The sequence below is a fragment of the Pagrus pagrus genome (assembly GCF_965226575.1).
Source record: "Pagrus pagrus genome assembly, chromosome: 17".
Classification (NCBI taxonomy): Eukaryota; Metazoa; Chordata; class Actinopteri; order Spariformes; family Sparidae; genus Pagrus; species Pagrus pagrus.
In genome coordinates, this window is record NC_140201.1 from 25,962,014 (window position 1) to 25,974,119 (window position 12,106).

The 12,106-nt window shown below is 42.2% G+C and overlaps 1 long non-coding RNA gene across 1 annotated transcript; it reads right to left on the minus strand.

Moving 5' to 3' along the window:
* Positions 1-701: 701 nt before the first annotated feature.
* Positions 702-8,781, minus strand: LOC311272703. Its single transcript, XR_014624589.1, has 3 exons — positions 8,249-8,781; positions 5,465-5,563; positions 702-1,447 (listed from the first exon to the last, which is right to left on the minus strand). It is a non-coding gene; the product is annotated as an uncharacterized lncRNA (long non-coding RNA).
* Between the last annotated feature and the right edge of the window lie 3,325 nt (positions 8,782-12,106).

Consider the following 12,106-nt stretch of genomic DNA (forward strand, 5'->3'; position numbering starts at 1 on the left):
TCGTCTCGATGTGTCGTTGCTATGCGTCGTTACTATACGTCGTTACGTGTCGTCTCGATGCGTCGTTACTGTACGTCGTTACTACGTGTCGTCTCGATGTGTCGTTGCTATGCGTCGTTACTACGTGTCGTCTCGATGTGTCGTTACTGTACGTCGTTACTACGTGTCGTTACTACGTGTCGTTACTACGTGTCGTTACTGTACGTCGTTACTACGTGTCGTCTCGATGTGTCGTTGCTATGCGTCGTTACTATACGTCGTTACTACGTGTCGTCTCGATGTGTCGTTACTGTACGTCGTTACTACGTGTCGTCTCGATGCGTCGTTGCTGTACGTCGTTACTACGTGTCGTCTCGATGTGTCGTTACTCTACGTCGTTACTACGTGTCGTCTCGATGTGTCGTTGCTATGCGTCGTTACTACGTGTCGTCTTGATATGTCGTTTGACAACGTCGTTACCGTGGTGGCACCGGGCGCCCCTTTCCGGGCCGGCAGAGGGAACCTCCAGCAGAGCTGTACCACTTCAGTAGTGTCCCCTCACACTAATTGATTTTTCATGCATCATAGCCTAACAGGAACAATCTGAATAAAAGTCAAAATGTAGAAGTATATACTGTATATAAAAGTACTATATAAACAATAATACCTATAAAGATTAGTCAGAATGATCAGATTTTATATAGATGTTACAATACAGTACAATCTGAATAAAAGTCAAACTATAGAAGTATATACTGTATGTAAAAGTATTATATAAACAATAAAGATTAGTCAGAGTGATCAGATTTTATTTAGATGTTACAATACAGTACAATCTGAATAAAAGTCAAACTATAGAAGTATATACTGTATGTAAAAGTATTATATAAACAATAAAGATTAGTCAGAGTGATCAGATTTTATTTAGATGTTACAATACAGTAATGCAGTAAAATAATAATCAAGGGGCATAATTTTTAATCACAAAATTACACTGGAAACACAGGGTCAACTGTCCCCAGTGTCCATTGCAACAATGCCCTCCAAGAAGAGTCCCAATTCTGGCAATAAACACAGTTTGTGGCTTGTTGCATTAAGGAGTGTCCACTGAACTTCAAAGTTTACTGAGCACCTAAATGTAGTTGGGTTTAAAGACACCATTTCATTTCAAAAGTAATCCAAATAACAAAAATATCGATTAGACTGCATTTCATTCCAAAGAAATCTGAACCGTCATCTTTTCTTGTATAATGTTCTTTTGTATAACTAGGAAGTAAGCAACGATCTCACACGCGGTGAAAAATCTTATAAAATACTGTATGTTTTTATTTCCACCAACAGTCAGATGCATAATTTTCCCATGTCTCTCTTGGGTTTCTCCTCACGGACCGAAGGACGACCTGAAGTAGCGTGTCCCAAGGATGGCGCTCACACCAAAGTAGTGACGTCACAGTTACCCACAGCCACCCTGTGGTGGACAGACAAACAAACATTTAACAGCAGTGTTTAAGAACAAATAAGACATTTCCAAATGGAGTTTCGTGATCAATTGTCGCCATCTGTAACAAAAGACAGGAAAGGTCTGAGTGTTAGATGTTTGTTCATCACATAGAAACAAAGGTAGCAGGACCCATCAGTCTTGTGGTCACACTCAACTTGGCCCTGAGCAGACACTCCACAGCAAAACCTGTAGAGGGAAAAAACTAAATAGCAAAATCAGTCTCCAAAACACATGTGCCATAACGTACATGTGTAACCTGTGTAGTGTAACAGGTTGGATTTGACAATTCCACTTTCAAAGTAAAAGCCTATAATTGTTAGATTAACCCATTTCAACATTCAATGCACGTGCACCGAGTATTAGCGACAGAGTGAGTGACACAATAACGGCTGAAAAGTAATGACACGTATATTAAGTACAGGGCATTACCCTGTGGCTGACAATTTAGGCACCGTGGTATGGTACTGTATATATTACCGTGTGCGTCGAACCTGCAGGACATGTGCTGCCCCTCACAGGTAATATCTACATGATGTAGCGAGGACATATTCAAAGTCTTTATTTCCTACAGCTTTGCTCTCTTGTGGCTCCTCGAGATTTGCTGTAAACAATGATGCACTTTAGAATCACAGACTTTTTTGCAACCAACACACATGGAAAAACTGTTAAACTATATTCTTACAGAAACTCTGACACTTAAGCCTAGTTTATGCTTCTGCGTCGCACCGACGGCGCAGCTACGTCGTCGACCCTACGCCGTCATTGAGCATTCGAAGTTCTGCGTCGAGGGAACGCGTTGTTCTGCAATTCACCGCCAAGCCGCGAGGGGTGTGGCTGTGTCTTTGTTTGGTTTCGGGGGGTTCATATCGGATTCCTTGGTTTTCTTCCGGTCAGACAGTAAACAATGGCAACTGAGATGGAGCGGATGATTTTGGAGATGGAGCTCGTGGATATTGAACAACAAATGCTGTTATTACAAATGTTGAAGCGCAGGCGACGCAGAAGACAATTGCGGAGGTGGTCTGTCCGACCACTGAATCAGTCGAGGCTGAGAACGGGTGAATTTGCCACCCTGGTTCGCCCACTGAGAAACCTGGATGAAGAAATGCACTTTCGGTACTTTCGAATGTCCACGGGCAGATTTGACGATCTTCTTCGCCGTATACAGCCTTTAATATCGCACCAGACAACGCACAGCATGCCTGTTGATGTCGCCCAGAGACTGGCGGTGACGCTGAGGATTTTAGCCTCGGGTGGAAGCCAGCAAGCTGTGGCGGCTAGCTACAAACTGGCGTCGAGCACTGTGTCCAGCGCTTTGTCCGAGGTCTGCAAAGCATTGTGGACAGCCCTTCAGCCCGAGTTTTTGCCATGTCCTTCAACCAGCCAGTGGGAAGCCATGGCAGCAGATTACTGGCGGCTGTGGAACTTCCCAAACTGCGTTGGAAGCCTCGATGGTAAACATGTTACCGTAAAAGCACCGCCACATGCAGGAAGCGACTACTTCAACTACAAAGGGAGTCACTCCATTGTGCTGATGGCAACATGCGATGCCAGGTAACCGAGCTAAACAATTTAAAACGTGTTCGTTTGATCTGAGTCCATGTTATACCTGTGTACAAATCCACAGTAACCACACTAACAACATGCTCTGAATTTATGTGTTTTACAGATACCGTTTCACAATGGTGGACGTGGGAGGATATGGCAGAGAGAGCGATGGTGGCATTTTCAAAGAGAGCGAGTTTGGGTCAATGCTGCTCGACCATAAACTCAATCTGCCCCCACCAGCTAAACTTCCAGGGACCGCAGTCCAGATCCCTCATGTCATTGTTGCTGATGCTGCCTTTCCCCTGCACTGCAACATGATGCGTCCCTTTCCTGGTATGTAGCTGTATATAGTATATAGTGTAGTGTGTGCATATATATATATAAAAATATAAGTATATATATATTTGTATATATATATATGTGTGTGTGTGTATGTGTATATATATATATACATATATATATATATATACATACACACACACACACATATATATATATATATATATATATATACATACACACGCACATATAATGTTTGTACATACATACATACATACACATGTATGTATAATATATATAGTTATTAATGTATAATAATTTATTGTGCTTTTCTATACAGGACTAGGCATGAGCATGGACAAGCAGGTCTACAACTATCGCCACTCCAGGGCCAGGCGGGTAATTGAAAACACATTCGGCATCATGACTGCGCGGTGGAGAATTCTTGGGAGACCAATAGAGTTCCTTCCAGAAAAAGCTGTGGATGTTGTCAAAGCCTGTGTAGTCCTACACAACTACCTCACCTACACCGATGAAGTGAGCACCCCAGGCAGCAGATACATCCCGCCGAATTTTGTGGACAGTGACAGTTCTGGATCGGTGCAGCCTGGTGAGTGGAGAAAAGTGGTGGCCAATGACTCCAACCTCGTCGAACCTGTGGATCCCACACAGATGTCCAAGGCCCGTTTCACCAGAGCTGCCTTGGCTGTTCGAAATGACCTGATGGCTTTCTTTCAGTCACCTCAAGGAACAGTGCCATGGCAAAATGAGATGGTTTGCCGAGGCAGACTCAATCAGTGATGTGCACAATGTAATGATGGTGTGTAAACTGTCTATGTTGTTGAAAATAAACATCAAAACAACTCTTTGAAAACAAACTTGTTTTATTCTTCAATAATAAATAGTAGAATATGAAATATATATAAGTACAATTTAAAGAATCACAGCAAAGTTAAGTACGATATAAAAAGTCACAGCAAAGTGCACTCAAACCACACAAAAACAAACAAAACTATTTACATTTTTTTTTTTTTTTTTTTGAGTTCGACTAGTTTCTACTCTCATGGATGAGTGCATAGACCTTAAACATGATATCTGGTCTCAGGTCCTCTGACACTCTTCGGAGCAGGTCGGCCACTGTTTGCCCGAACCTGGAGCACTCATCAGTCCCCTGCTGTATTTTCTGCTGTAGCTCCATTCTGCGTTCCTCCAAGTTTGCCAACTGTTTCACAAACCACTCATCCTGCTGGTCCCTCTTTCTTTTCGGCCGAGACAAGGGGGACTCACCAGGGGCAAAAGATGCAGGAGGAGCAGGAGATGCAGGGGGAGCAGGAGATGCAGATGGAGCAGGAGATGCAGAGGGAGCACGAGGAGCAGGACCAGGAGATGCAGGAGCTGGCGATTCTGGTGTGGAAGGCCGGGGAGACAATGGCGCAGATGAGGCCGTGTCGCTCTCTGCCGAACTGGACGACGTCTGTTTTTAAAACAAGAGTGAATGCTTTGTTAGTTCATGTGTTTGATTACAACCAATAGTAAATATTACATGTTGTTTGCACATAAGCACACGTACACACATACCTTTGCCTCGTAATTGAAGTCCGTTTCACGGTGCTTCACATGTGGTGCCAGCCACGACATAAAATGGTAAAAAGCAGGCACTTTTTGGCCGCCTGGGTCGCCGCTTCTTGTGGCCATTTTTTTACGGAGCCGAACATATTTGTCGCGGAGGTTCTTCCACTTCTTCATACATTCGGCTACCTCCAGCCCCGTGTTCTGCGAAATTTCCCGCCAGGAGTTGTTTGCCATTTGGCAATCCTTATAATGTCTCGAAGACGAGTTGTACAGATGGTCATACCTTCTGACCTCCTCGATGATTTTCTCGTCTACCTGGTCCATTTTTCCGTGCCGCTCGTACCACAAAAACTTTAAAAATGGCGGTGTTGTTATACTGTTGACCGGAAAAGCAGCTGCCGGAAATGACGTTCTGAGCGGACCAATCACAGTCCTTGCCGTTCGCGACTCGACGCATCGACGTGACGCGTAGTCAGGATTTTTTGGAGGCGCACGTCAGGCTACGGCGCAGGGTCCGCGTAGGGGTCTGCGTCGACGACGTAGCTCCGCCGTCGCCGCGACGCAGAAGCATAAATCAAGCTTTACTCCTGCCAGCGCTTGATGTCTCTTGATGAAGACATTAGGCTCTCTGGTGTCAGCTCTTGCAGTTGGTGATCTTTCTCAATGGCTGAGTCGCTACGCATTCTGTGCAGAGGCAGACAAGAGTGATAAACAGACACAAAGACATGTCTGTGTGTAATGACATTATGACAGTGTTAGACTCCAACATTGTGACCACAGATACAAGCAATGGTTCAGACATTTGGTGCGGGGAGACTGATGTGAGAAAAGTTTAGCGCTACTGTAACCCAGCTGTAGTTTCAGTCAGCTGATGTTTTCGGTTGATATTGTTTTTGTGTAGTGCCCTTCAAGTTCAAGACGGTGTCATATTACGGCAGCGTGACGACAGCCAACGGTACGGTGCTTCAGGCAGGGATCGCGGGCTCTGAAGATCGTTACTGCTGTGTAGTTCACGTGTGTGTCCTGCTCGTCAGTACTCTGTATTAGCCTGCCTTCATTTCAGTTATTTATACGATGTTTCCTTGCTAGTGGGTGGTCAGTGGAGCAGAGACTGTGCTTTTCCTGTGGCTACTGGGAGGACAGCTGCCACCTGCCATGTCTTGGACCCCGTCTGATATTTTCAGGCAAAACATCACCTCACACTGTACATATAGAGCTCTATATATGTTCTGCCGGCCAGCACTGAACTGACAATTAAAGGACGAACGAAGGATTCCTTTCATTTTGAGTTGAAGACTGTCCGATGTTGAATTGTTCTTGCGGGTTGAGAAAGAGACTTTGTATTCAAAGAGACAAGTAGCATCTTGTCCGGCGCCTTTGTAAAGACAAAAAATAATTATGTAATTGTTTATAGAGAATGTGAACATGATCATTTATTTTCACAAAGAAAGAGGGGAATATATTTTTGTTTTTTATTTTTATTTCAATCTATTGATAAAGACTTAAGGTCATACAGTTGTTGTTGTATGTTGATGGCAATGTGTATATCTATGGTTTGCACTCCCGGCATTTGTATCCAGTGCGAAGATGAAGTTGATGCATTTCAGTTCAGATATTAATAATTGTGAAAAAACTGGCTCGGTAGTAAATTGCTACCAAAACCCTGGTAAATCCACGTATTGGTTACACTACGGATGCTTCCCGTCGCATATCAATGTGATTACAACAGCAGGCACCGGGTAGATGTCAACAATGAAGCCAGCACTGCTGATCATGGATTCGGGATCATCGTTCACCATCGGAGGGAAAACAGTCCTGCAACGTCACGTGAGTACTGCTCATTATTTGATAGGGATAAGCAAAGCATTTCTAATTCTACAATTCCATTTTATCCAGTTATCTTCCTTCTGTTCCTACTACAATTGTCTTTTTATAACTGTATTAAAGTAATGAGTAAATACACCTTTAAATTGCATGCAGTGGACTGAGTTTATTCAGGCAGGGTTTTCTCATGTTTCTCACAATACACTACAAGCAGGGTCATTTTAAGTTACATGAACCCTTGGAATTCTTAACCATCTAAATTCCTTGAAGGACACACATTGAACATTGTGCAAAATAGTAGAGCCCGACCGATTTATCGGTAGGCTGATTTTATATTGGCTGATTTATATATTATTTTTATATTGGCCTATCACAGATATTTCGATATCGGCGTATATATTGTTCAATATGCACTGATATGAAAACCTTATATTTAAAAACTATAATGCAGAAAAACATGCTTGGGGCAATTTAAAATTGGTGTAATGACATAGTTTGTCCAGCAGAGTGCGCTTCAATGTGGGATAAAACAGCTGGTGTCAGGAAATGTAACAGCTACCTCACAAATGGTTGAACTATAAACCAGCACAATAATGACAACTGCCAACATAACACAGCCACCATGTTCTGAAATGACACACTAACATAAATTGCAACCTTTTGTTGATCTGGTAATTTTTCGGTCTTATACAATCGGGAGTCTGCACAGGGTGTTTTATTTTGAAGATTTGTCGGATGCTCTGTCGTTCCTGTGTCTCTGACTTCCTGCCGGCGCGATCTGCTCTGTGCAGCTTGATGCGGCTTCCGTAAAAAATAGACCAGGCAGCCAGAACGCAATACAGCCGTGCACGGCTTGACTTCACTGTGCGCCGGAGCTGATCGTGGCCGCCTGTGATTTGTAACACACTATCTGCCACTAGCGGATGGAGAGTGATGGCAAGTTAACAAGGGGGATGCTTTTTGGTAATTTTGCTAACAAGGGGGACGGCATCCCCCCCTCATATGGCCTACTGATCACAGCCAAAAAATAACACAGTAGCAAACAACGCAACTACAACTGCGAAAAAACTAAATGAATTATTGATACACAAAATAACACGTGATAAGGCTACTCACCAACAAACGGCTCACCGTAGGCTATATGAGCTACTTATATCACACCGGCCACTGAACACAATACTGTTGGGAACTATACGACTAAGGTCACTGACTTTACTGTGTGACGTCATAAAGCCTCAGTCTACAGCTAACGCGCATGGCGTGCCCTGATTAGCTACCGAAGCTAGCGCTACTTAGCCGTTTCATTTTCTCACGTTTATAACCTTGTTGACATCAAAGCATGCCACTGACTGATCACCCAGTTGCTGAATGTGAGCGCCAAAGCTTCTGGAGTCCTGAATACACAGCCGCTAGCTCGGCGGTAGCTTGTTTGATAGCTTTGCCGAAAACGCACACTACGCTTAGACAATCTGAACGCACTGCATTTAATTTAACATAGAAATGACGACAATACAGTGTGCTTCGTGGCTTCAATATGACTCTTACCATAGCACGTGTGCATCCGTAACGTTCCTGTAAAAGGGGGGAGACGGTGAACCGGAGGACACCGACGAACTGCTCCACACACTCTTGCGCCACTCTCTGTTGTGGTTCCCCCGCCCCCCAGCCAATCAGTAACCGAGGAACTTGACGTTGCCTCATGACTGACGAATAAGAGGTCGAATACAACAAACAGCAGGGTAGGATGTACAATAAGCAGGCTAGGTTTCAACACACGTAAACAGTTGCAGACAAACACTATTTTACACACTATGTGACTATAACAATAACAAAGATCTGATCTGATTAGAATGTCTAGAACATGTACATATTTAGTTATTTTGGAATACATTCAATGATAAAGAGTGACATGAGAGGATGTCTTACACGTGGAAGTAATAATTTGTCTTTCCTTTGTTATATATATTCCAGGATGTCTCCCATTCATCTTTCCGTGAATGATGAAGATACATCACTTGGACAGTCATCAGTTCAGTTCGTGACCCATAGCTGTTTGCTGTTGCAACCCCCAACAATATACGTTACTCAGTTACTCAAATTCAGTTGTAACAATATCATATGTAATTTATACTCTAAATTATTAGAGTATATATCATTTATGATACTAATTATGCAATTATGTTTATTATATAATTGTATTTTATAAATGATTATATTATATAATTTATATTATAAATTATTATATTATATAACTTGTATTATAAATGGTTATATTATACAGTACTATATGATTCAGTTTCAATCAAATAAAGTGTTCAACTTTGTCTCCTTTTTGTGTCACTGCTTCCCAAATGGATAATAAATAAGCTCTAAATGTGTGTTTTATTTATATGTTTTTTTCTGTTAAATTTTTACTGAGTTTTGCTTTGACCATAATTAAAAACATGAATTGTTTGGGGTATTTGAAAGTCCATCATCTATAGCAGTATTTGAAACTCCCTGCATCTTTGTAGTTTCTTGTTTGTTTTTAACTTCTAAATGATCCTGAGTTATGGTCTTGAATGTGCACCTGTAAGTACTCTGGGGGGATGCATGTGTTCCTATTTGTATGATAAGTAGAGAGCATAATAGGCCTGCCAGACAGTATTGTCTGAATGTTGTGGGATTTTGATTAGCATTTGTATTGAAATGATAATACTTATACTAATGGAAATACTTGGATCTCTACCCTCGACACGTAAGGGCGGGACTTCGCCACTAACCAGAAGAAGCAGTACTGTATTTATTAGCTACATTCTCCCATCTCGTCTAGTGCGACTTGACGACGTCTGTTGTTGGAGTAGGTACAACAGAAAGAAACAAGGAAAACAAGACTGAATTCTCATGGACCGGTAAGACTTATTTCTTTATGTTGTATATGTAAAAGGCTTATTTATCTGTCCGACACAAGCTACCCTGTTCAATACGTCATAACCGCGCATGTCCACGTTATTGTTAATGCTTATTTCACCACTTCAAGCAACCCACACAAGGCGAGGCGTCATTAGAAAGCAGAGACTCTGCAGATTACAAAGATATCTTCCTCGCAACTATTACCTACCTACCTACTATTATTTAAAAAAATGTGTAATTCAATAATAAATAATTTGTAATTGTGTTTTTAGGACTCAGATAAACTGTAATAAAATGTAATCATGTTATTTAATCTTTGCATAGTCCTGAGGATAACCGGCGGAGCCGTGAGTTGTTGGAGTACATCTACAGCCAATGCCAGCGACTATGTGAGCAATTTGAAGCAAACCCTTCACAAATGGATTTGGAATTCCTCCACCGTCGCTATGAGGAACTCTATGCCATTCTTCTGAGGTGTGTGCACAACGGAATTTTTACAGACTTGGAGGACGTTTTGCAAAGCATGCAGGAAGTGTTGCGCTTGTTAGAAGCCAAAAATCAGCCAACACATGGATTCAAGCCTGCCATGTTGAGGACCGGGGAGAGAGGACGCCCGTCCTGGGACATATCTGGCGAACAACTTCAGTACCTCCTAGAGTTCAACTTTACCGTCAGGGAAATTGCACGCTTATTTGGCGTCAGTTACAGAACAATCAGGAAAAGAATGACGGAGAATGGTTTGTCCGTCAGAATGCAATATAGTGACATTTCAGACGAGGATCTCAGAAGACTGGTCACTGATTTCATCCAGCAGTTTCCTGATTCTGGAATAAAAAGTGTCAGTGGATATCTCAACAGTGTTGGAATCAGGTGAGCATTTACACAACACAAATAAATAAATAATGTTTGCGTACGAGTTTTTGACTGTGTATGAGTTAACTTTTTTTTCTTCTTCTCAAGGGTTCAGAGATCTCGAGTGATGGAAACTCTGAGACATGTTGATCCTGTCGGGACAATTTGTCGCGGGCTTGGAATCAACATCATTCCAAGAAGAGTGTACTCGGTACCAGCACCTATGGCTCTGTGGCACATTGACGGAAATCATAAGTTGATTCGGTCAGTTTTTCATAAAAACAATAATGTTACAAGAGATAAATATTTTCTTCTAAATAATAAGGAAATCTAACTTCTTTTTTTCTGTTGTAGTTCTGTTGTAGGAATCGATGGCTACAGCAGAAAAATTATGTACCTCACTGCAAGTGATAATAACAGAGCCTCCACTGTTGTCACAGCTTTTCTTGGAGCAGTCCATCAGTTTGGAATTCCAACGAGGGTCCGCAGTGATAAAGGAGGGGAGAATGTAGATGTGGCTCGCTTCATGCTCGAGCATCCCCAACGAGGACCAGGTATATTAATACTGCTTTAGCTCTTTTAGAATCGAGTAATGCAGTCGTTGAAAAGCATTTTTCCAGGAGACATTTATACGCTGATCTTTGACTTATTTATAAGTCATGCTTTGTGCACTTCTAATGTAATTTCTTTCTTTTTTTTCTATCTCAGAAAGAAGAAGTTTCATAACGGGACGCAGCGTCCATAATCAAAGAATCGAGAGGCTGTGGAGAGATGTTTGGTGTTCTGTGACGGTGAACTACTATACAGCATTTCAGCATCTGTTTGCCACAGGTGCTTTACAATCAGACAACGAGCTTGACCTGATTTGTCTGCATTATGTGATGCTTCCTTGATTAAATCGACATTTGCAGCTTTTCAAGCAACCATGGGGCCGCCATTCCCTTTCCACGGAGCAAGGAAGGTCACCTGAACAGCTGTGGATTGCAGGGCAATTAATGGCCAACAATCCAATCTCTGACCCCATCAATGAGCAGGTCTGTCTTAGAATTATCTTCACTTGAAGTAACAACTTTTCAAGAAAGTGTATTTATTACCATCAACTCCAACACAGCTTGCTCATTTACTTCCAGCAAGGAGGTTATGTTTTTGTTGCTGTTTGTTTGTTTGTTTGTTTGTTTGTCGTTCAGTCTGTCAACAGTTTTTCAGATAACTTGGTGGAGGGGTGTATTATGGACCAATGCATAAACATTGTCCACAAATTGTTTTTATGGCATTTTGCTTTGGTGGAGGTCTGCATTCTCTAAGTGCACTTTTCAGTGAGATAGCTTTACAAACATCTTTGTGACCACATTTTGCTTTCACATAGGGGGAAGACTATGGAATCGACTGGGAGGGACCAACACCAGTAGACCAAGAAGGGGCCGTCAACGTTCCTGAGACACCCGATGCTCTAAGGAACGTTGTTCACCAACACCTCCATGGAAGAATCGACCCCCTTACCAACAGCGTGTGTTTTGGGGTGGACATTGTTTTGGAGGCAGTACAACTTGCAAGGCAGAGGTTTAATCAACATTAAAGTAATAGCTACCTAAATACCACATTGTACATTTATAGCTCAAGCGTATTCTCCCGTAACATTATTCTTCACCAATGTATATA